Source organism: Oncorhynchus kisutch, linkage group LG30 (assembly GCF_002021735.2).
Source record: "Oncorhynchus kisutch isolate 150728-3 linkage group LG30, Okis_V2, whole genome shotgun sequence".
Taxonomy (NCBI): domain Eukaryota; kingdom Metazoa; phylum Chordata; class Actinopteri; order Salmoniformes; family Salmonidae; genus Oncorhynchus; species Oncorhynchus kisutch.
This window is the reverse complement of record NC_034203.2, coordinates 4,821,376-4,845,155: the sequence shown is the minus strand read 5'-3', so window position 1 is coordinate 4,845,155 and position 23,780 is coordinate 4,821,376. Positions and strand designations below refer to the sequence as shown.

Sequence of the window (23,780 nt, the reverse complement as noted above, 5' to 3'; positions counted from 1 at the left end):
CCTCCTGCCTAATCCTCTCTACACCAGTGACAAATATGCTGAATAATATCCTGGGACATGGTGATTATCCTTGTGGCTGGAAGGTTCACAACAAGTTCTTTACATCTGCTGGGTGTCGGGGTGAGATGTCCTTCAAGCTGAAACAAGCAGAGACAAGGGAGGAGAAATAAACCTCGCAGCTCAAATTTCAGTGCTGGTTCAAGTTGCTGAAGCCACAACTACCTTTTAATGCGCAATTGTTTTAGTAACAATTTTCCATATCTTTAGGCTTGGTCAAGTTGTAGAAGTAAGAGTAGAACAACTTATCCTCTCATTTTAACTAGTAACACCAACCCCAATGGTGCAACAAATAAGGTGAAATGAATCAATATTGAACAGAACACAGCATGGCTGTATTTCCTGCATTTTTCATCAGATGATAAAATGTTTTACCTCCGAAAGGTAAGTGAATATTTATGATACTATTTATGACAAATGTTGACTCCCCAATATGGCGGATATCTTTTTGGCTGCTTTGTTGTCTGAAAGCTGTACTCAGATTATTGCATGGTTTGCTTTTCCGTGCTTTTCCATAAAGCTTTTTTGAAATCTGACACAGCGGTTGCATTAACTTAGAGCTACCCCCCTACTTTTTTCAATTTCCCCCTGAAGACATACCCAAATCTAAACGCCTGTAGCTCAGGCACCGAACCAAGGATATGCATATTATTGGTACCATTTGAAAGAAAACACCCTGAATTTTGTGTAAATGTGAATGTGGTTTAGATAATACAATGAAAAAAAACATTTTTCTTTTTCTTTTTGTATCATCATCTTTAAAATTAACAAGATAAAACAAAACATTCAGATAGGATGATGGGACAATCAGTGAAAAACATAATAGGGCAACAGGACTTGTGCAAAGTTTCAGAATGACAACTTCCAAAATGAGTGTGCTTACATGACATTTATCATGAAGTCACCCACGTGTCCCACACGAGTAGCCCAAATGTACCCAAGTGGCCAAATTGGTGAAGGTATACATTTTGAAACAAATAACTATATACAAAATACCAAAATGGTATTCTAACAAATATGGGGGAAAAAATATGAAGAAAAAAATAAATACACTTACAAAATAACCTGGGTAACTATTTACACACTTTCAATATTTGGAAGACCCTGAGTCCTCTATCAAATCCAATGTATTTATATAGCCCTTCGTACATCAGCTAATATGCTAGTGCTGTACAAAAACCCAGCCTAAAACCCCAAACAGCAAGCAATACAGGTGTAGAAGCACGGTGGCTATGAAAAACTCCCAAGAAAGGCCAAAGCCTAGGAAGAAGCCTAGAGAGGTACCAGGCTATGAGGGGTGGCCAGTCCTCTTCTGGCTGTGCCGGGTGGAGATTATAACAGAACATGGCCGAGATTTTCAAACGTTCATAGATGACCAGCAGGGTCAAATAATAATAATCACAGTAGTTGAAGAGGATGCAACAGGACAGCACCTCAAGAGTAAATATGAACAGTTTAGGGTTCCATAGCCGCAGGCAGAACAGTTGAAACTAGAACAGCAGCAAGGTCAGGTGAACTGGGGACAGCCAGGAGTCATCATGCCAGGTAGTCCTGACGCATAGTCCTAGGGCTCAGGTCCTCTGAGAGAGAGAAAGAGAGAATTAGAGAGAGCATACTTAAATTCCCACAGGACACCGGATAAGACAGAAGAAGTACTCCAGATATAACAAACTGACCCTAGCCCCCCTACACATGAACTACTGCAGCATAAATCCTGGAGGCTGAGACAGGAGGGGTCAGGAGACACTGTGGCCCCATCCGATGAGACCCCCAGACAGGGCCAAACAGGCAGGATATAACCCCACCCACTTTGCCAAAGCTCTACACAATATTGTGCTGCTGATGCCAGGTGCCATAGCAGTCTTTCTGCTGTAAACAGAGGGTCACCAAGCATGTGGCGCAGGTGATGAGGGACTTAATTTTGCAAAGAACACAGCGACACAGCGAAAGAACTCCATGCTGTGCCCTTTTGGCCCAGAGGCACATCCATGCCTGCAGAAATACATTTGGGCAGATGAACACCACTTGTGTCAGGGGCTGGATGAACCAGCTTCAGTGGGGGATGGAGACCTTGGCCCTGGGGGCTGCCATTCGGAGTCAGTGTCACTGTGAAAGAAAATGTTCACTTAGAATAGTTTCACATATGAGCCCTGTATCAACAGGTATTATAAACAGATAAATATAGAGTACAGGGAACATAAGGTTGAATATATTATGACAGACCAGCTAGATCTACTGTCTTTATTATATTACAACAGACCAGCTGAATCTACTGTCTCCATTTCACTTTGGCCATTGTTGTGGGCCTGCCCTCCCCTCAACAGCCTCAAATAGGCTATTTAATGTGGGTTGGGGTGGGGCGGCAGACACACGCATCTAACATTTCATGACATAACATGTTTATATAATGCTTCTAAAATAAATAAAAAATCACAAATAATATTTTATATTATTCATTTCAAACAAGGGCATTAGCATGAGAAGAACTTGCCAGTCCAAAACAATGTCCTCTCCCGTTAAAATTATTCCTCCACTTGGGAATCGCTAAATGAATCGTCCTACAACAATCTCTGTCTCACATTCCCAATCAATTTATTCTAAAATTGTGTGTACATCCGTTTATCTAGACTTAGATTTAGCTTTCCCTGACTTAGTCTTCATAATGATTGATATATAAACAGCTGAATATGCAAAACAATGCTGTGCGTAATATGTGTTGCTCTTTCCTGTATGAAACTTCAATAGTGAATTACTCTCTTTACCCCGGAGGTTACTACATGGGTTGGTCTTGCAACACATAAACATGACCTATTGCCGTTTTCCTCAGCTCATTGGCTATCTACCCAGCTAGATTTCAAGACGATCAGTGGTCATTGGGTTAAAATACAGTCAATCAATGAAACAGCAGGCAAATCATTGGTGCACAATGATGTCATTACTTGTTGTTTATTTCAGTTAATATGTCCCGCGAAATGACCCATCAGGTTTGATTGTGTTACAAACAAATCAGTTGATTGCAGTGAAACCAAACATGACTGGAAAAGTCACGTTCTGTGTGAGTTATTTACCTGGAATATGTCGTCGAAAATGGAATGAGACGGAATTCACGACACAAGTGGTTCACAAAATGTTTCGTGTTAGGCTATAAAAAGGGATTTTATCAAACAAAAGATAATTCATTGGGTAACAATGAGCATCGGGATTGCAAACAGACAAAGATAGTCAAAGGTAAACAATTTATTTGAATGCAGTTTGTGATTATGTTACGCCTGTGCTGGTTGAAATTGTTTTTTTTTATGGGGCTCTATACTCAGATAATCGCATCGTATTCTTTCGCTGTAAATCCTTTTTTAAATCTGACAAACAGTTGGATTAGCAAGATTCTAGGCTTTCGATACATGTGAGACGCTTGTATTTCCATGAATGTTTAATATGACTATTTATGTAGCGATCACCGTATGTTGTGGAATTTCGTCTCGCTACCGGGTTCCGTGCTCAGAGAGGTTAATAAAAACGTGTGACCAACAGGGAACTCTGGGTGAGTTTGGTGCTGACTCACCTGGGGTGACCGAGAAGTGTTCTGCCTGCCCTCTCGACTTCCAGACGAGCTCCTCCAGCACCGGTCAGAAGTGTGTCCTCTCCAAACACAGCTGGTGCAGGAGGAGCCTCCTCCTCCGGACCCCCTCCCTGCGGCCCCCCCTAACTCCATAGATATGGGAGCGGGAGGGCCAGGAGGTGGAACTGACATGGCCCTTTCTGAACGCCCGCGGGCAGCTAGCAGATTGTCCAGTCGGATGGACATGTCTATGAGCTCATCGAGGGAGAGAGTGGCGTCCCAGCAAGCTAGCTCCCTGCGGATGTCCTCCCAGAGGCTACACCGGTAGTGGTCCATCAGAGTCCTGTCATTCCACCTCGCCTCAGCGGCCAAGGTCCAGAACTCCAGTGCGAAGTCCTGCGCGCTCCTCGTCTCCTGCCTAAGGTGGAACAGCCGTTCACCCGTCGCTCGGCCCTCTGGAGGGTGGTCGAACACGGCCCAGAAATGGCAGGTGAACTCTGGGTAGTGGTCCCTTGCAGAGTCTGGGCTATTCCAAACCGCGTTGACCCACTCCAGGGCTCTGCCCATCAGGCAGGAGACGAGGACGCTCACACTCTCTTCACCCAAGGGAGTCGACCAAACTGTAGCCAGGTATAGCTCGAGCTGGAGCAAAAATCCCTGGCACCCAGCCGCCTCTCCATCGTACTCCCTCGGGGGCACGAGACAAAGTGCGCTGGGGCCGGACGCCGCCTGAGGAATGGGTTGAGTCGTCGAAGGTGGTGCTGGAGGTGAGGTAGGGAGACCACTCTTCTCCCATCAGTCCCATTCTCTCCATCATTTGGTCCATCGCTGACCCGATACGATGGAGGATGGCCGTATGATGGAGGATGCGCTCCTCCATAGATGGAAGAGGAGTGGCCGCTGCTCCTGCTGACTCCATGTAATGGTGCAGGCTTCTGTCATGTCTTCTAGGCGTAGTGGGTTTGGAGTCAGGCGCAGAGAGCAGAGGGTTAGGACAATCGTATTTATTCCGGGACAAAACGGCCATGCCAAAAACACTAGGCGCATAAAACGGACCCAAACAGTCCGGAGAAAACAAAATACAAATGCACATCCACAAACTAACAGAGGAAGAAGCCAGCACAAAAACAGGCGGGCATACCCGGCTTAAATAGCCCTAACCAAAGCCCAAATAAGAAACAGAAAAGACCCAAATAAGAAACCAATAAGACAAAACTAACAGAAAAGGAAAAGGGGATCAGTGGCAGCTAGTAGACCGGTGACGACGACCGCCGAGCGCCGCCCGAACATGAGTCCCTCCTTCGGTGGGAGTCATGACAGGTTATAATATGAAGATTTGGATTGGAAAGTTTCTTGCCTGGTCACAGACAGCTGATGTGTTGTGCACTGAAGTCCACAAGCAAAGGGAAAAGGTGAGAGGAGGAGAGCATGTCAGAACAAATTAATGAGCAAAGTGATCATGCGGTTTGTATGTGGCTGCTATTAAAGTGAACTGTGTGTGTGTATTCATTCCCCCAATTTGGTTGAAAAACTTTTTTAAACGCAAGCAAATGGAAGCAAACGAGAAAAAACAAACCTGAATTTGTACAATATCAACTCTAGTTTACAGCTGTTGGACTAATGATTACACCTTAGTTCAGCTAGATGGTGCCGAAGAACATGGCTGACGTTTTACATTCTCCCAACCAATTGTGCTTTTTTTTTTTTTTGCGTATTTAAAAAAACATTTTTAAGGCTAGGGGGCAGAATTCGGAAGTTTGGATGACTGAGTTGCTGAAAGTAAACTGCCTGTTACTCAGACCCAGAAGTTGGGATATGCATATGCATGGTAGTATTGGATAGAAAACACTCTAAAGGTTCTAAAACTGTTAAAGGGACCCCGGGGTACTCTGATCGGGGTACTCGCTGTTTGTTTCTTACCTATGCATAGTCACTTCGCCCCCACCTACATGTACAGATTACCTCAAATAGCCTGTACCCCCACACACTGACTCGGTACCGGTGCCCCTGTATATAGCATCGTTATTGTTATTGTGTTACTTTTAATTAATACTTTTTATATTTGTCTATTTGGTAAATATTTTCTTCTTCTTGAACTGCACTGTTATTTAAAATTTAGATTTTGTGTCACTGGCCAACAGACAATACCCACCCCATAATGTCAAAGTGGAATTACATTTTTTGAAATTCATTGCACATGAAAAGCTGAAATGTCTTCAGTCAATAAGTATTCAACCTCAGGTTTAAAAAGTTCAGGAGTAAAAATGTGCTTAATGGCTGTGATTTGAGAAACTGTGGATGGATCCACAACATTGTAGTTACTCTACTACAATACTAACCTAAATGACAGAATGAAAAGAAGGAAGCATGTACAGGAAAAACATGAATCCTGTTTGCAAAATGGCACTAAAGTAAAACTGCAAAAAACATGGCAAAGAAATGTACTTTACATCTTGAATACAAAGCATTATGTTGGGGCAAATCCAACAGAACACATCACATTTTCAAGCATGGTGGTGGCTGCATATGTGACTCATTTCAGGAAACTTATCAAAATATGTTTTTACCTTGAAATGCCTTGTGGAGTATGAACATTCATGTGCCTTAATAACAAACTTGTTTGCCATCGGTAAATATGAATTAAATTGTAAAATTACGAGCCTAGTTGGTTTGGCCACAGAAAAAGCCAGGAACCTTCCCGCTAGCTATGATTGGCTGAGATAATGGATGTGCTGGACATGCTGGGAGATGAGTTTGGATTGGTCTGCCATGTAAGCATGGTTCTGTCTATAACTTGAGCTGTTCAGTATGTGTTGACAGTCCTTTCTACTGTGCCATTTTTGAAAGATATAACATTAGCCATCGAGAACTATAACAAAGGGCTGCTCAGTTTTTGTATGTAATCCTTTCAAACACTGCTTGTTTGAAAGATAATAAGTGTTGTTCTACACTTTCTGGAGGACAGAATTTTGAAATCAGTGGAATGCCTGATGGAAGCAGAGTATGACAGCTAACGCGATGGAGAAAATTCTGCCCTTTGATTGACAACAAACATAAGGCTGTTTGGGCAACCATGGCATCCGTGACAGAGAAGGAGAAGGAGAAATGTTCATCCATGTATACAGGTAAGAGAGTCTAGCTAGCTACATTTTCAGATGTTATAAGTTTCTAATTTTGTCAGAAAGTTGTTTTCATTGCAAGTATAAGTGTATTGTTAGCTAGCTTGCTTACATTAGCTGGCTGGCTCACTAGCAAACATTACGCGTGTAATAATCTGTGTAATAATATTATTATCTCAGAAGTATTTGCATTGCTAGTTAGCCTAATGTTAGCTAGCTAGCTAACATTGAATGTAGTTGGTTAGCTACTGTCACATTCTGACCTTGAGTTGGGTGGGTTGTCTATGTTCCTTTTTCTATATTTTGGGATTTCTGTGTTTGGCCTGGTATGGTTCTCAATCAGAGGCAGCTGTCAATCGTTGTCCCTGATTGAGAACCATACTTAGGTAGCCTGGTTTCACTTTTGAGTTGTGGGTGATTATTTTCTGTGTCAGTGTTTTCTTCAACACGGAACTGTTTCGGTTTAGTTTTTTCACGTTGTCGTTTATTGTTTTGTTCAGTGTTCATTATTCTTATTAAAAACCTCCTCTCCTTCATACAACGACCATTACAGAATCTGGAGGAGGTGACAACATGGGAGGAGATAGACAGGGGGTCGGTCGACCCAGGGAGAGTGCCGGAGCCCACCTGGGATTCTCTGGAACAGTGCGAGGAGGGATACCGTTGAATGGAATTGGCACGGTGATCGAGGAAGCCCGAGAGGCAGCCCCAAAAATGTATTGGAGGGGGCACACGGGGAGTGTGGCTAAGTCGGGTAGGAGACCTGAGCCAACTCCCCGTGCTTACCGTGGAGAGAGGGGGAACGGGCAGGCACCGTGTTATGCCGTGAGGCGCATGGTGTCCCTGGTGCTCAGGCATAGCCCGGTGCGGTACATAGCAGCGCCTCGTATTGGCCGGGCTAGAGTGGGCATCGCGCCAGGTGCCATGAAGCTGGCACAGCGCATCTGGTCTCCAGTGTGTCTCCTCGGGCCGGGGTACATGGCACCAGCCCTACGCATGGTGTCCCCGGTTCGCCAGCACAGCCCAGTGCGGGCTATACCACCTCGCCGCACTGGCCTGGCTACGGGGAGCATTCAGCCAGGTAGGGTTGGGCAGGCTCGGTGCTCGAGACCTCCAGTGCGCCTTCACGGTCCGGTCTATCCGGTGCCACCTGCACGCTCCAGCCCTCCGTTGGCAGCCCCCCGCACCAGGCTGTCTCTCCGTCTCCTCCCTACAGGTGCTACCCGCCTCTCCAGTGCTGCCAGTCTTCCTCCTGCCCAGCGCTGACAGAGTCTCCCGTCTGTCCTGAGCTGCCAGAGCCGCCCATCTGTCCTGAGCTGCCAGAGTCTCCCGTCTGTTCTGAGCTGCCAGAGTCTTCCGTCTGTCCTGAGCTGACAGAGTCTCCCGTCTGTCCTGAGCTGCCAGAGCCGCCCATCTGTCCTGAGCTGCCAGAGCCGCCCATCTGTCCTGAGCTGTCAGAGACGCCCGTCTGTCTTGAGCTATCAGAGACGCCCGTCTGTCCTGCGCTGCCAGAGTCTTCCATTTGTCAGGAGCTGCCAGAGCCGCCGGTCAGTCAGGAGCTATCAGAGCCGCCTGTCAGTCAGGAGCTATCAGAGCCGCCTGTCAGACAGGAGCTACCAGAGCCGCCTGTCAGTCAGGAGCTATCAGAGCCGCCTATCAGACAGGAGCTGCCAGAGCCGCCTGTCAGTCAGGAGCTGCCAGAGCCACCTGTCAGTCAGGAGCTGCTAGAGCCGTCCGTTACTCCGGCGCTGCCGGAATCGCCCTTCACTCCGGAGCTGCCGGAGTCTCCCGCCTGTCCGGTGCTGCCGGAATCTCCCGTCCGTCCAGTGCTGCCGGAATCTCCCGTCTATTCGGGACCCGTGGCTAGGGTCCCCAGTCGTCTGAGGTCGGCGGCGAATGTCGCCGCTCTAAAGAGGCCACGGAGGCAGTTAAAGAGGCAGAGAGAGACTATGGTGGAGTGGGGACCACGACGTCCCGCGCCAGAGCTGCCACAGCGGACAGACACCCACCCAGACCCTCCCCTATAGGTTCAGGTTTTGCGGCCGGAGTCCGCACCTTTGGGGGGTGGGGTACTGTCACGTTCTGACCTTAGTTCTTTTGTTATGTTTTTGTTGTAGTATGGTCAGGGCGTGAGTTGGGTGGGTTGTCTATGTCGCTTTTTCTATGATTTGGGATTTCTGTGTTTGGCCTAGTATGGTTCTCAATCGGAGGCAGCTGTATATCGTTGTCTCTGATTGAGAACCATACTTAGGTAGCCTGGTTTCACTTTTGAGTTGTGGGTGATTATTTTCCGTGTTAGTGTTTGTGCCACATGGGACTGTTTCGTTTGTTTCGATTTTCTTTTGTTCTTTCACTTTGTTATTTTGTAGTGTTCAGTTTTTCATATTAAAAGCTATGAACACTTACCACGCCGCAAATTGGTCCGATATCTCTTACTCCTCGTCAGAAGAAGAAACCAACTGTTACTGTTATGATCACACCACGTCTCGTTAATCATAAGCCTTAAGGCATGTTTAGGCGTAGCCTAAGCTGCTACAACATTTGTTTAAAGGGTGATTATGTGTTATCACCTTTGCTAAATAAATACCGGAGGAAAGTGGAAAGCCTACTTGAGAACACAATAAAAAATGTGCTGCATCAACCTCTCTTTTTATTCACACTTTTAATGGATGATGTGATGGAAGCAATCAAATCATTCTGAATTGATTTCAACATTGGTTGGAGGATGTCCTCCGGAAGTGGTCATAATTACCACGCCCTGACTATGGAAGGTGGTAAGGCCTTCAAGCATTCTAGGTTTTTGTATTGAATTTAATGTAGCCAGAGGAGGACAGGAAGTAGCTGTCCTCCAAGTTCAAGTTCTCTTTATTGTCCCAATTAGGAAATTTGTTCTGCAGTGACAACCATACAACCAATACACATAACATTAAACAATGAGATTGATAAAAGGAGCAATCATTGTGCAAAAGTGCAAATAAATAGGCATTTCTTTTCATGTGCAGATTAAGAAAGTGTATGGCCTGTGGGATACAATTGATATTGTATCTGTTGTTCTTGAGTTTGAAGTCTAAAACGACAATCTGAGGGGAGAAGCGCAAAATCGTCAAGGAGGAGGTGATCAGGACAGTCTAGGATACTATTAGCTCTCCTCACCACTTGCTTCCTGAATGTCACTGAGAGCTGTGCCTGTTGCACCCCGATGACCTGGCTGGCCACCTTAACCACCCTGTCCAACCTATTTTTGTTGCAAACAATTGTGCTAGCCTAGAGTGTGTTGTTGAGACTACTGTAGAACTTCATTGCAAAACAGTGTGTTTTAATCAGGTATTCGGTGACGTGAATATATTTAGTATAGTTTTACCTATAAAGGAAAACTTTTTTAATGTTTCTTTATAAAACATTTTTCTGAGATTCACTGAGTAGGATGGTCCTCCCCTTCCTCCTCTGTGGAGCCTCCACTGCAGAGACCCATAACAATCATATCAAATCCGACCCAGACCGGTTCTGGATTCGCATTCTGGATGCTGCCCTGCTCGGGTCCCGGATCGGGTTTCAGGTATTTCGGTAGAGGTGGACCTCTAGCGAGTGGTACCAGTGCACCAAGTCTGGAACCAACAGGACCCTGAAAAGCTTCTACCCCGAAGCATTAAGACTGTTGAACAAGACTGCTAAATAGCTAATGGACTACCAAATGGCCACCACTGACTCGATGCACACACACTGGATCCACACACTCACAAACACTTACACTGACACCCCAACACACACATACACACAAACTACATATTCTCACACACACATAACACGCTCACACATGCATACTGACGCCACACACACACACACACATACACACACACATACACACACACTCACTCACTTTCACACTCACCACACACACTGCCGCTACTGTCTATTATCTATCCAGTTGCCTAGTCTCTTTATTTCCCCTACCTATATGTACATAGCTAACTCAATTACCTCGTACCCCTGCACATCGACTCGGTACTGGTACTGTATAGAGCCATGTTATTTTTACTCATTATTCTTATTCGTAATTCAATGTGAATCTATTCTTCGTGTCACTATTTATATTTATATATTTTTCATCTTTACTTTTACCTCTGCATTATTTGGAAGGACCTGTAAGGAAGCATTTCACTGTTAGTCTACTCTTATTGTTCACGAAGTATGTGACAAATACAATTTGATTTTATGATTTGATTCATTGTCATTAGCTGCTACAGCTAACCTCATTTAATAATGTTTATTGCACCAATTAGTATCGTACAAGATCTAGGGCAACTGTGCCTCAGATTGCTTGGTTAAACTCCTTCCTGGATTGCCCTGTCCGGGCTGGGTATATGTAAAGCACTTTGTGACAACTGCTGATGTAAAAAAAGGCTTTATAAAAATATATTTCACTGATTAATAATGAAACCCCTCATTGGCTTAAACAAGTTCACAAAACATGCACACAGTGTTTGTAGGCCTACAGCATGTACCACTTTCTACCTGTCCTGATTAACGTGAGTTCCACTTCTCTCTGTTGTTGTAGCTTGGTGGGGGGCCCAGGAGCTTTTCTCTGTGCACCATGAACCTGTATAAGCTGCCCATACCTTGCCAGCCCCGTCATATCAGTGTGAGTACCTACCACCATGTGTTTATTCCAGTGTCATCATAAAACCATAACAATAGTCATGGATTTGCAACAAGAACAGTGAGTGTTGTGTTGGGGTTGTATGTCTTTATTTCGTGAATCTAGCTGAACTGGACTTTGAATTGGAATTATTCTCTAGGACACGCAAGATTTTTTATTTAACCATGACTTACAAAATGTAAGCCTATGCAACATGAATCAATTAAAAACAGTTCTGTAGCAATGTAATTTGTGCAGTTGGCTATAGGGCCAATGCATTATCACTGCATATTAGCTATTCTTGAATTTCCCTACCAATGCTGTTCTCAGATCATTTTGAAATTACATTTAAAACATTTAGGTATATGATTACATAGGTAATATACAGTACCAGTCAAAAGTTTGGACACACCTACTCATTTGAGGGTTTTTCTTTATTTGTACTATTTTCTACATTGTAGAATAATAGTGAAGACATCAAAACTATGAAATAACACATATGGAATCATGTCGTAACCAAAAAAGTGATAAACAAATCAAAATATGTTATATATTTGCGATTCTTCAAAGTAGCCACCCTTTGCATTGATACAAGCTTTGCACATGCTTGGCATTCTCACAACCAGCTTCATGAAGTAGTCAGCTGGAATGCATTTAAATTAACAGGTGTACCTTGTTGAAAGTTAATTTGTGGAATTTCTTTCCTTCTTAATGCATTTGAGACAGTCAGTTGTGTTGTGACAAGATATATTTAGTAGACAAAGATAGCACTATTTGGTAAAAGACCAAGTCCATATTATGGCAAGAACAACTCAAATAAGCAAATAGAAATGAAGGTCCATCATTTATTTAAGACATGAAGGTCATTGAATCCGGAAAATGTCAAGAACTTTGAGTTTCTTCAAATGCAGTCTCAAAAACCATCAAGCACTATGATGAAACTGGCTCTCACAAATAAATGCATCACAGAGTTCAAGAAGCAGACACATCTCCACATCAACTGTTCAAAGGATACTGTGTGAATCAGGCCTTCATGGTCGAATTGCTGCAAAGAAACCACTACTAAAAGACAACAATAAGATGAGGAGACTTGCTTGGGCGAAGAAACAAAAGCAATGGACCAGTGGAAATCTGTCCTTTGGTCTGATGAGTCAAAATAGATTTTGGTTGCAACCGCCATGTCTTTGTGAGATGCAGAGTAGGTTAACAGATGATCTCTGCAAGGCACACTTAACCATCATGGCTACCACAGCATTCTGTAGCGATAAACTATCCCATCTGGTTTGCGCTTAGTGGGACAATAATTTGTTTTTCAACAGGACAATGACCCAACACACCTCCAGGCTATGTAAGGGCTATTTGACCAAGAAGGAGAGTGATGGAGTGCTGCATCAGATGACCGGGCCTCCACAATCACCCAACCTCAGCCCAATTGAGAAGGTTTGGGATGGGTTGGACTGCAGAGTGAAGGAAAAGCAAGCAACAAGTGCTCTGCATATGTGGGAACTCTTTCAAGACTGTTGGAAAAGCATTCCAGGTGAAACTGGTTGAGAGAATGCCAAGAAGGTGCAAAGCTGGCATCAAGGCAAAGGGTGGCTACTTTGAAGAATCTCAAATACAAAACATATTTTGATTTATTTAACACTTTTTTGTTTACTACATGATTCCATATGTGTTATTTTGTAGTTTTGATGTTTTCACTGTTATTCTACAATATAGAAAATAGTGTAAAAATAACGAACTGAACACTACACAAAATAATAACGAAGAGAAAACAAAACAGTTCTGCCAGGTGAACAGACACTAAACAGAAATTAAACACCCACAACCAAAATGGGGAAAACAGGCTACCTAAGTATGGTTCTCAATCAGAGACCACGAACGACACCTGCCTCTGATTGAGAACCATACTAGGCCAAACACATAGAAATATAACAACCTAGAAAAAAGAACATAGACTACCCACCCCAACTCACGCCCTGACCAACCTAACACAAAGACATAAAAAAGGAACTAAGGTCAGATAGTGACAACCTAGTTGGTTTACCCACAGAAAAAGACAGGTACAGTCTCGCTAGCCAAGATTGGCTGAGATAATGGATGGGCTGGACATGCCAGGAGATGACTTTGTATTGGTCTGCCATGTAGCATGGTTCTGTCTATAACGTGAGCTGTTCAGTATGTGTTGACAGTCCTTTCTACCATGCCTTTTTGAAAGATATAATGTTAGCCATCGAAAACTACAAACGTTTTGCTACTTTTCTCAACAACATTGATGCGCTAAATTGACTTGACACAAAGCTGTCCACACAAGATGTAGCTACAAAGTACACAGAGTTAAATGGTTCCAGTCTGCCATGAAGCATTCATCCATGTATACGGGTAAGAGTCTAACTTTCACTAAACCCATTCCATACAAATGTGCAAAACCGCAACATTCAAACGAGGCTGCAAAGAAAACTAATGGGACTGTAGCGACTGTGTTGACATCAAAACATGGGGTGTGAACTACGTTTCTATTCAAGCGTTGATTGACATGGTAATGGAAGAAACTGACCTCTCCGACGCTGTACGTTACATCGTGACGTGTCATGGCGTAATGTACAGCAGGCATAAAGCAACTCATTCTATTTTAAAACCTCTCTCCACCAGGTGTAGCACTTCTCTCACAGTTTAAAAACAAGAAAGGGACAGAGACAGGGTAACGGGGGATACCTAGTCATTTTTTGCGTAATCATTGAGAGCTATCATGACTCAAAAGCCGCTGTTTACTTCTGAAGATCACTTTAGCACCGCCCACCCCCCCAAAAAATTACAATTTGACACAAGCCTTCAAATAGGTATGTAATGACACATTATATAAACTCTTTATAGTGTTTTATTAAAATTTTAGAGGCGATAAGGTGGTAAGTCGGACGGATCGAGTGAAAATAAGCCATTCCCCACATGAAATCTCTCTGGTAGTGCCCCAGTCCCAGCAACATCAAACTGTTTTAGAGACGGACAGACAGGGTCTGGTAGTGCTCTGGACCCAGCAACATCAAACTGTTTTAGAGACTGACAGACAGGGTCTGGTAGTGCTCCATTTCTCCCCTGTCAGAATAACCAACAGATGACGTGGAAAACATATCAACTCATGTAGAAATGGCGCTATGGTTACTTAGAGAAACCTAATTTATATTCCTTTTACTCCGCTTTTTTAAAGTTTATACAAAATTTCATATCCTACTATTCTGATGGATTGGTGACTGTCAGAAAATATGGTTGTAACGTTCATCATTTGGTTGTTATTCCATTGGTTACCTATAGGCAGATGCCTCAGCGTCAGAGTGGCCCACACTCATTGAATATGGCACTTTTAAATATTAGAGGAATCACTAGTAAAACCTTTCTTGTGAATGACCTCATTACTGAGCGCAAGTTGATTGCTTGTTTCTCACTGAAACATGGCTGTCTTGAGACTGTACTGCTGCTCTTATTGAAGCCTCCCCTTCGGAATACAGCTTTTCATTCTCTATCAGAAAAGGGAAAAGGGGTCAGGCGAAAGCATCAATTTTTACTAATGCTCTCAGCTGTAAGGACATTTATTTTGGCGACTTTGGGTCTTTAGAGCATCATGCTATACTGTTTAAATGTCAGCCACCAGTGGTGGCCATTACCAATGTATAGACCACCAAAGCACTGCCGCACTTTCTTTACTGATTTCTTTGAACTATTGTCTATTGCCCTTGAGAACTATGATAAAATCATTGTGTTGGTATTCCTGTTGACAAAGAGACCAACTCCAAGGCCATTGAATTCATGAATCTTTTGAGCTCTATGGACTTTAACCAACTGGGACCACTTATAACCACCCTCATACTCTGGACCTGGTTATTACCGAGAGGCTTTCTATTGACATATCCTCTGTTGTTGATGTTGCTTTATCTGATCACCGCTGTGTATTTCTGACTACCTGTTACCTTGTTGCACAGAGTAATACTCTACACATTATTAAGAAATGCTATCTGACCTCTGAAGTTGCTACAAATTTGTGTATGAACAATTCTCCATCACCTATTCTCCCTTCCTCTTGTGATGATTTAGTTGATCACTTTAATAGCAAATGAAGGGCAACCATTGATGCCTTGGCTCCAGTAACGTTGAAAAAGTTCACATCCAAACAGAGGGCCCCTTGGATGAGTCAGGAAACTAATCAATTTAAGAGAAATTGCAGAAAGGCAGAGCGGAAGTGGAGAAAGTTTCAGGTCCATTATGATATTCTGAGAGACCAACTTGGCATATACAACAAGGCAATTAGAAATGCCGAACAGGCTCATTTTTCTAACTTGATCACTAATAATCAGAATGAGGGGACAGGGTCTATGTGAACTTTCCTCCACAACTAAATGTGATGAGTTTGTGGCAAATTTTAGAAATAATATAACAAACATTAAGCTGGGTGATACCCAGCTGAGACCAGATGAGAAGTTTGATGATGATATGTTCTGTAATCTACCATGCAAAGGCACTATGGATTTATTTTCCCTGGTTGATACAGACATGCTCAGGAAAGTGATGATATCACAACTTAAGCCTTCTACCTACCTTCTCGATCCTATCCCCACCACCTTCTTCAAAACAGTTTTTAATTGCCTATCTGAAGAAGTTTAATCACTCCCTGTTCATAGGCACTTTCCCCACTGCACTAAAAACTGCTATGGTGAAACCCCTTCTTGTAAAAAGTAATCTAGATTCTTCAGCTATTAGTAATTTTCAGCCCATCTCCAACCTTCCATTCTTAAGCCATTTTCCACAACTTTGTAAGTATGCTTGGGGTCATTGTCCATTTTGAAGACCCATTTGCGACCAAGCTTTAACTTCCTGACTGATGTCTTGAGATGTTGCTTCAATATATCAACTGAATTTTAAGGTAGGCCTTGAAATACATCCACAGGTACACCTCCAATTGACTCAAATTATGTAAATTAGCCTATCAGAAGTTTCTAAAGCCATGACATAATTTTCTGGAATTTTCAAGCTGTTTTAAGGCACAGTCAACTTAGTGTATGTAAACTTCTGACCCACTGGAATTGTGATAGCGTGAATTATAAGTGAAATAATCTGTTTGTAAACAATTGATGGAAAAATGACTTGTGTCATGCACAAAGTATATGTCCTAACCGACTTGCCAAAACTATAGTTTGTTAAAACCTCTCTGGGGTAGGCGGAAGACTAGCCTCCCACCTGGCCAATAGCCAGGGAAAATGCAGAGCACCAAATTCAAATAAAATACTATAAAAATCTAACTTTCATTAAATCACACATGTAAGATACCAAATTAAAGCTACACTCGTTGTGAATCCAGCCAACATGTCAGATTTCAAAAAGGCATTTCGGCGAAAGCATAAGATGCTATTATCTGATGTTAGCACAACAGTAAACAATGAGAGAGTAGCATATTTCAACTCTGCAGGCGCGACACAAAACGCAGAAATAAAATTTAAATCATGCCTTACCTTTGACGAGCTTCTTTTGTTGGCACTCCAATATGTCCCATATACATCACAAATGGTCCTTTTGTTCGATTAATTCCGTCCATATATATCCAAAATGTCCATTTATTTGGCGCGTTTGATCCAGAAAAATACAGGTTCCAACTTGACCAACGTCACTACAAAATATCTCAAAAGTTACTTGTAAACTTTGCCAAAACATTTCAAACTACTTTTTTAATACAACTTTAGGTATTTTTAAACATAAATAATCGATAAAATTGAAGACGGGATGATCTGTGTTCAATACTGGAAGACAACAAACTCAAGCGCAACTATCAAACAGTACACATGACGTGACACTTGTTCAAGATGGCCGTACTTCTTCAATACACAAAGGAATAACCTCAACCAATTTCTAAAGACTGGTGACATCCAGTGGAAGCAGTAAGAACGGCAAACAAGTCCCTTAGAAATCTGGTTTCCCAATGAAAACTCATTGAATAGACAGTGACCTAAAAAAATTATAATTCTGAATGGTTTGTCCTCGGGGTTTTGCCTGCTACATAAGTTCTGTTATACTCACAGACATGATTCAAACAGTGTTAGAAACTTCAGAGTGTTTTCTATCCAAATCTACTAATACCATGCATATCTTATATTCTGGGGATGAGTAGCAGGAAGTTGAATTTGGATACGGTATTTATCCAAAAGTGAAAATGCTGCCCCCTATCCCGAAGAAGTTTTAACAAGAAATTTGTGGAGTGGTTGAAAAACGTGTTTTAATGACTCCAACCTAAGTGTATGTAAACTTCCGACTTCAACTGTAGACATAACTGATATAGGCAGAAAGCTTAATTTATTGTTAATCTAACTGCACTGTCCAATTTACAGTAGCTATAACAGTGAAATAATACCATGCTACTGTTTGAGGAGAATGCACAATTTTGAACATAAAGTTATTAATAAACAAATTAGACACATTTGGGCAGTCTTGATTCAACATTTTGAACAGATATAAAATGGTTAATTGGATCATGTAACGACGTTCTTCGTTTGTTGAAAGAGAGGACCGAAATGCAGCGTGGTGGTTACTCATGTCTTTAATGAAATAAACGACGATACATGAAATAACTGAATAAATACAAAAAAACAACAAACGGAACGGAACGTGAAACCTAATTACAGCCTATCTGGTGAAACTACACAGAGACAGGAACAATCACCCACAAAAGACAAAGCGAAACTCAGGCTACCTAAATACGGTTCCCAATCAGAGGCAACGAGAATCACCTGACAGCTGATTGAGAACCGCCTCAGGCAGCCAAGCCTAAACAACACCCCTAATCAGCCGCGATCCCAAATACAACAAACCCCAATACGAAATACAACACGTAAACCCCTGTCACACCCTGGCCTGACCAAATATATAATGAAAACACAAAACACTAAGACCAAGGCGTGACAGATCAGTCTAAAACTTTGCACACATACAAAATCTAAATTGCACCTGGGCTGGAATAATACATTATGTCCTTTCTCTTGCATTTCAAATATTATGGAAAATGATCAATATATTTTCCCAAATCTAATGTGTTTTATTCTCCTACATTAATTTAACATTTCCACAAAACTCAAAGTGTTTCCTTTCAAATGATCAGATGCATATCCTTGCTTCAGGTCCTGAGCTACAGGCAGTTAAATTTGGGTATGTCATTTTCGGCGAAAGTTGAAAAAAAGGGCCCGATCCTTAAATAAAGCAAAATTCTGGAGGAATTGGTTTTCATAAAGCTAAATATTTTTTTACGTGCCAACTGTGTTTTTGAAAAATTTCAATCAGGTTTTAGGACCCACCACAACACAGAGACAGCCTTAGTTAAAGTGGTAAATTGTCACGCCTTGGTCTTAGTATTTTGTGTTTTCTTTAATTATTTGTTCAGGCCAGGGTGTGACATGGGTTTATTGTGTTGTCGTATTCGGGTTTTTGTAGGCATTGGGATTGTGGCTGATTAGGGGTGTGTCTAGCATAGGCTTGGCTGCCTGAGGCGGTTCTCAATCAGAGTCAGGTGATTCTCGTTGTCTCTGATTGGGAACCATGTTTAGGTAGCCTGGGTTTCACTGTGTGTTTGTGGGTGATTGTTCCTGTCTCTGTGTAGTTTCACCAGATAGGCTGTAATAGGTTTTCGCGTTCCGTTTGTTGTTTTGTTTATATATATATATATATATATATATAGTTATTTCATGTATCACTATTCTTCATTAAAAGACATGAGTAACCACCACGCTGAATTTCGGTCCGACTCTCCTTCAACAGACGAACGCCGTTACATAAATGGTCTTAGAGCCAACACAGATGCCACATAGCTCTCTGTCCTTGTACTCTTGGATTTAAGTGCTGCATGCAACACTGTTGACCATGATGTCCTTCTGGACAGACTGGAGTGGTGGGTTGGCCTCTCCGGTCCAATTCTAAATTGGTACTGTTCAGTTTATATATGTTACACATTGGCAGCGTTATCAGAAATCCCTGCATTGTGTTTTCACTGCTACGCAGATGATACACAAATTTCTGTGTCACCAGAGGATTTTAGCTCTACATATAAATTATTAGATTGTACTAGTGATTTAAATACTTGGATGGCTCACAACTTCCTCCAGCTAAATCAGGACAATACCAAGGTACTTATTGTTGGAGCCATAGCACGAGAAGGAATCTGGCCACATATGTTAATTCACAAGCAATAAAGATAAAACACCAGGTAAAAAATGTAGGTGTTATTTTTTTATTCAGAACTTCATTTTGAATCACGTTAGGAATGTGACCAGCTTTTTACCACCTGAGGAACATTGCCAAGGTGCTCTCTCAGGCTGATACAGAGAGATTCATCCATGTTTTTATTACAAGCAGGCTTGACTACTACCAATGAAAGTCATTGGTCAGCTGCAAAACATACAGAATGCTGCAGCACAGATACTGACCAAGACTAGACAGAGAGCTCACATTACACCGGTTTTAAAGGTCTCTGCACTGGCTGCCTGTGAGTTTTAGAATTCATTTAAAGATTTTTCTATTGGTTTTTAAATCAATTAACGATTGTGCAGCCTAATACATGTCAGACATGCTTTTAAATGATGCACCCAGTAGGTCCCTCAGGTCCTCTGGCCTTTTAACTATCCCAAAGCCTGGGACCAAGATGCATGGAAAGGCAGCCTTTAGTTATTATGCCCCAGCCTCTGGAATAGCCTGCCAGAGAACCTGAGTGGGGGCTGAAAATGTGGACATTTTTTAAAGAAATCTCAAAACTCACCTTTTTGGCTTTGCTTTTCTTTAGTCGTTCAGTTTTAACGTTTTTTCATTTTTATCCTCTTATGTTCGTTGTTCAGTACATATTTCAACAAAAATACAATTTTCTTCCTGTGAAGCACATTGTGTTGCATTCCATGTCTGAAATGTGCTGTATAAATAAAGCTTAATTTGATGTATGATTAATGTTTCCTTTTGACAATAAATGCTTCTACTGAAAAAATCTTTAGACATGTCTTTCGACTTTATGGAGGTTATGGGGGTGATGCTGTTGCCCATCAGATTTCATATTATGCCAATATGTCAAAGTTATCAATTAGGAGAATGGTGCTGTTCAAAATGACAAGTTCCTGACTGTTGATGTTTTGCAGGACTCTCCACATGCTATGTTGATTGAGCACCATGGATTAAGGAGGGGGAGGAAAACAGACAGCTTCTCTCTACTACCACACCTTCACCAAGTTATCCAATGTTTGCTTCATGAATAATTTTTGCATCTTCTAAAATAAATATGGAATACATTTTGTTCATTCTGTTTCTAATGTTTTAATGCTGGATGGGAGTAATTTGGCAGGTCTATAGTATAATGTATTGTATTTAAATGTTTATTCAGTCACAAGTCACTTGGATTATTTTATGTTGCCTTTTAAATGTTTGCTAAATGATGTATGTTTTGTATTGTTACTTTGTACATGCTCATTCGTTGTGGGCTAGACTATGATCTAGAAATGTCTTCTACCCTTTAACAAAACTTGTTGATTGAAATTAGCACTTTCTATATGTTTTTTTTGCTACTGCATGGTGCGCAATTTTGCAATATGGAATACATCAGAGCAAGTAAGAATGACTGATTAATCAGTTAGGGAATAAGCACACAAACGTAGAGTCTGTCAATGACAAAGAACAGTGCAGAAATGTAACATTAGAATAACAAAAGATATTGCATGTTTTGTGCTATCTATACTGGACAGGGGGCGGTATAACCATGCTGTTCTCCTCAGGACATTGGACTACCAACTTCAGTAGTAAGGTCTAGATTCAATCAGATCAAACTTTATCCAGCAATAGCACACACCCGCATAGTGGATGTTTTGGCAGTGTTGGAAGTGGAACTTAATTTCAGGTGTCAAATCAGTGAGCAGCTGCTCTTGCGATCATTGTCAGGAAGCCAGACACGCCCCATTCGCCTTAAAAGTTCAGAAAGAGAAAGTGTATGCTACATATAAATAATTACGCTCATATTGAAAAATCATTCAACTAAATAATGAGTATTTATTTTATCCTAGTCAAGGTACAGATTAATCTCTCATTGTACGCTTTAGGTGTAACGCAGGGAGCCACTTGTGGATTTGACAGCTCTAACAGCAGTTACACATCTCACACCACCAAAACAACAGCTATGTAGATGTTGGCTAACGCTGATCTGATTCAATCAAGCCCTAAGGTCTCAGCTTGCTAAATAGCAAAGCCAACCAAATACACCAAAGCAGACAACAATTTTGTAAACTAAATATTAGCGTCATCTAACATGACAAGTATACTGAACAATAATATAAATGGAACATGCAACAGTTTGAAAGATTTTACTTAGTTACAGCTCATATAAGGAAATCAGTAAATTTAAATAAATTCACTAGGCCCTAATATATGGATATCACATGGCTGGGAATACCGAAATGCATCTGTTGGTCACATATCTATGCTGCAATAGTCTGTGCCGGGGGGCTAGCCTCAGTCTGTCCTATCTGGTTAAAATTTCCTGTCTTATCTATTGTCCTGTGTGAATTTGGGTATCCTCCCTCTAATTCTCCCATCTGTATCTCTTTCTCCCCCCGTTCCAGAGGATCTAAGCCCTAGGATCAAGCCTCAGGACTACGTGGCCTCTGTTGACTCCTGGCTGTCCTCATCCCCAGTCTACCTGGTCATGCTGTTGATCCAGTTTCTGCTGTTCTGCCTGCGGCTATGGGACCCTGAGCTGTTCACCAGACGTGTTATCTTGTGGAGCTGCTGTTACCTTCTCCCAGACCCACTGTTCTCTCTCCCTCTCCCTCTCTCTCTCTCTCTCTCTCTATCTCTCTTCCTTCTCTACCACACCTGCTGTCTCAACCTCTGAATGCTCGGGTATGAAATGCCAACTGACATTTACTCCTGAGGTGCTGTCCTATTGCACCCTCTACAAACACTGTGATTGTTATTTGACCCTGCTGGTCATCTATGAACGTTTGACCTTCTTGAAGAACAATCTGGCCTTAATGGCCATGTACTCTTATAATCTCCACCCGGCACAGCCAGAAGAGAACTCACCACCCGTAAGAGCATGGTTCCTCTCTAGGTTTCTTCCTAGGTTGTGGCCTTTCTAGGTTCCTAGACACCGTGCTTCTACATCTGCATTGCTTGCTGTTTTGGTTTTAGGCTGTGTTTCTGTATAAGCACTTTGTGACATCGGCTGACATAAAAAAGGGCTTTATGAACTAATTTGATTTGAATTTGATCGATACCTTTAAAACAATGTATGGGTGTGGATCAGAAAGCCAGTCAGTATCTGTTGTGACCACCATTTGCTTCATGCAGCGCGACACATCTCAATTTCATAGAGTTGATCAGGCTGTTGATTGTGGCCTGTGGAATGTTGTCCCACTCCTCTTCAATAGCTGCTGGATGTTGACGGGAACTAGAACATGCTGTGATAAACCTCGATCCAGAGCATCCCAAACATGCTCAATGGATGACATGTCTGGTGAGTATGCAGGCCATTGACATTTTCAGCTTCCAGGAATTATGGACAGATCATTGTGACATAGCGCCGTGCATTAATAAGCTGAAACATGAGGTGATGGCGGTGGATGAATGGCACGAAAATAGACCTCAGGATCTCGGCACAGCATCTATGTGCATGCCAGAGATAAAATGCAATTGTGTTCATTGTCAGTAGCTTATGCCTGCATACCATAAACCCGTTGCCACCATGGGGCACTCTGTTCACAATGTTGACGTCAGCAAACGCCACACACGTGGTCTGCGGTTGCGAGGACGGTTGGATATACTGCCAAATTCTCAAAAATAATATGGGAGGATGCTTATGGTAGATAAATTAACATTAAATTCTCTGGCAACAGCTCTGGTGGACATTCTTGCAGTCAGCATGCAAACTGCACTCTCCAAAACTTGAGAGATCTGTGGCATTGTGTTATGTGACAAAACTGCACATTTTAGAGTGGCATTTTGTTTGTCCCAGCACAAGGTGCACCTGTGTAATGATAATGCTGTTTAATCAGCTTCTTGATATGCCACACCTGTCAGGTGGATGGATTATCTTGGCAAAGGAGAAATGCTCACTAACAGGGATGTAGAGAAATTAGAGAAATAACATTTTTTGTGGGAATGGAACATTTCTGGGATCCTTTATTTCAGCTCATGAAACATTGAACCAAACTTTACATGTTGTGTTTATATTTTTGTTCATTGTACTTAGACCTATTTCTCTGTTATTAAACAATGTTAGATACACTGATACACTCTTTGGTATTATCCAGAAGGCTCTGTGGCTAGCTAGCTAGCTAACCAGCCATGTCAGCTCTATGGAAGAGCTAGCATCAGCTTTGTAGTGTCATTTATTCATTTTAACACATTTAAT

General features: G+C 42.1%; 1 long non-coding RNA gene across 1 annotated transcript; it reads left to right on the top strand.

Moving 5' to 3' along the window:
- Positions 1–20,672, top strand: LOC116358634 (uncharacterized). The gene is made up of 4 exons (XR_004206403.1): positions 1–441; positions 6,579–6,738; positions 11,288–11,371; positions 20,518–20,672. It is a non-coding gene; the product is annotated as an uncharacterized LOC116358634 (long non-coding RNA).
- The last annotated feature ends 3,108 nt before the right edge of the window (positions 20,673–23,780 follow it).